General features: G+C 51.8%; 1 pseudogene; it reads left to right on the plus strand.

The window, feature by feature from the left end:
• Positions 1-742: 742 nt before the first annotated feature.
• Positions 743-1,880, plus strand: LOC139799440 (zinc finger protein 726-like; annotated as a pseudogene).
• The last annotated feature ends 483 nt before the right edge of the window (positions 1,881-2,363 follow it).

Genomic DNA, 2,363 nt, shown 5'->3' on the forward strand with positions numbered 1-2,363 from the left:
GGGAGAGAGCCAGGAGGATGGGGCCAGGATCTTCTCTGTGATGTCCCATGATAGGACAAGGGGTGATGGGTACAAACTGGAGCACAGAAGGTTCCACATAAATATAAGGAAAAACTTTTTCAGGGTGAGGGAGCCCTGGCTGCCCAGGGGGGTTGTGGAGTCTCCTTCCCTGGAGCCATCCAAATCCCACCTGGATGTGTTCTGTGTGACTGCTGGAGGTGACCCTGCTCTGGCAGGGGGGTTGGAGCACTCCTTGATCTTTTGAGGTCCCTTCCAACCCCTGACTCTCTGTGACATCCAAAATGCCAGCTGTGCCTGGCGGGTTGTGACATAAAATACCTGTGGTAGGGGCAGCCAGGGTTTGCACACCAGAGTTATGAAGATTTCTGCTCTTTAGTGAATTTAAAATGGAAAACATTTATCAATTTATAGTTGTAGTGAAGGCTGGATTATGACAGGATTTAACTCTGTTAAATGTAGTCTGTCTATAGGTTGTATACTGGATGTATATTTTCTACATATACAATAGTAGTTTAATCTGATTCTTCTGTGGTCTGTCCCATCCTTAAAAAACCAAACTTCACTATGATAATGTCCTGTTAATACCTGAGAGATCACTGATGAAATGGGTGTTTTATTTTCTAGGGAAGACTGTGAAGAGAGCTGAGAACCAGATGGACTTAGCAGGAGAGATGTGAAGCTCTTGGCACACACAGCATTGATACACCTCACACCTCAGGGGATGGATGTGGATGTGGACTGGGACCTTGAGAATAACATTTGTGATACAGGTGAGAAGCATCCAAACTATTCCAGCAGGGCCACACATCCAGCCTCCAGCAGGAGGTAGACATGAATTGCTCACAGAAAAGTGCAGTTCTTCTTGCAGGAGCTTCCTGCAGAGCTGCAGTGGGAAGACAAAGGAACCTGGAGGAACTTCTACCAGAAACAAGGTAGGAATCCAGCTGGGGTGTTTGTCCCCTCCAGTACCAGCTTTGAAGATAAAGACTTAGAGAGGTCCAAGAAACCACAGAGAAGAGTATGTGATGGTGAAAATGAAAATATGAATATGATGGTGAATGATGGTGATCATGAAAATACCATTCTTGCTGATGTGTTTGGTGAGGACCCGGAACCCCCATCTGGAGAAGCTTTGCCATATGGGTGCAAGAAGCGTGGTTCCTCTTTCCAGGATCCGAGCGAGCTGCAGAACCACAAGCAAACTCACCTCCTGGAAAGCTCATACCCGTGTCCTTTCTGTGCCAAGGAGTTCTCCCGTGCAGCCAATCTGTGCATGCACCAGCTCATCCGTTCCAGTGCCAGGCCCCACAAGTGCCCGGAGCGTGACAAAGGTTTCATTTGCACAACTGATGTCTGGAAGCACCTCCACAACATCCACAAGATCGAGGGCTCCACGGTCATCCTGGGAAAGGGCATGGCCAGGAATCCGTGGGCCACAGCACACCGTAACCCCTGTGCTGGGGAGCACCCTGACCAGCCCTGTGTGGAAACCCAAAAGCCTGAGGAAGGAGATGAGCACAAACCTTACACCTGCCCCACGTGTGGCAAGAGCTTCCATAAGCCCAGCCTGCTTTCCAAGCACAGGGTGATCCATGGGCAAGACGAGCCCTAGAGGTGTGAGGAGTGTGGCACAGCCTTTGTGCAGCTGCCCGGGCTGAAAAGGCACCCTCAGACCCACTCTGGGGAGAGGCCCTTCCACTGTGGGGACTGTGGGGACACCTTCACCCAGCTGGCATCGCTCCAGCACCATCTCTGCACCCACGGCAGGGAGAAACCCTTCTCCTGCACCCACTGTGCTCACCCCTTCACCGGGCACCCTGCGGAGGCACCAGAGCACCCACAGCCTGGACAAGGATTGAGTCTTGAGCTCACCACCAGTTGTGGTCACCTTGGATGCTTCTTACCTGCTCTGCTTGGAGGAAACCCTGCCCTGGGTGTGCTCTGTCCAGAGCCAGGGCCCAGGAGTGGCTGGTGGGGAACGCTGTGTCCTGGGGGTCTCCAGAGCTTGTGCTGCTGGGGGTTGCACTCACTGGCTTTAAACTGGGTTTGTAGGAGAAAAATAAGCTGGTTGCTGCTGAGTGATGAGATGTGAGGCTTTTGCAGACTGAAATCACTCACAGTGCCTCAGGTCGCTGAGGCATCACCCTTTTGGCAAGGCTGCACAGGTTATAGGGGTTCTCTCTGCAGTGGTGGTCACTGGAGAAGCCGGCCCTGCCACCCTCTGAGATGTGATGGCTCTTTGGCACTGGTTTGGAGGTTGTTGAGCAGGTCTTTAAGTCAGAGCAGTGCAGAGTTGTTCCTTTCTCCCTTCTCTCCTTGCATTCTGCAGAGTTTTTGATTCC

The sequence above is a fragment of the Heliangelus exortis genome, chromosome 8 (genome assembly GCF_036169615.1).
Source record: "Heliangelus exortis chromosome 8, bHelExo1.hap1, whole genome shotgun sequence".
Lineage (NCBI taxonomy): Eukaryota > Metazoa > Chordata > Aves > Apodiformes > Trochilidae > Heliangelus > Heliangelus exortis.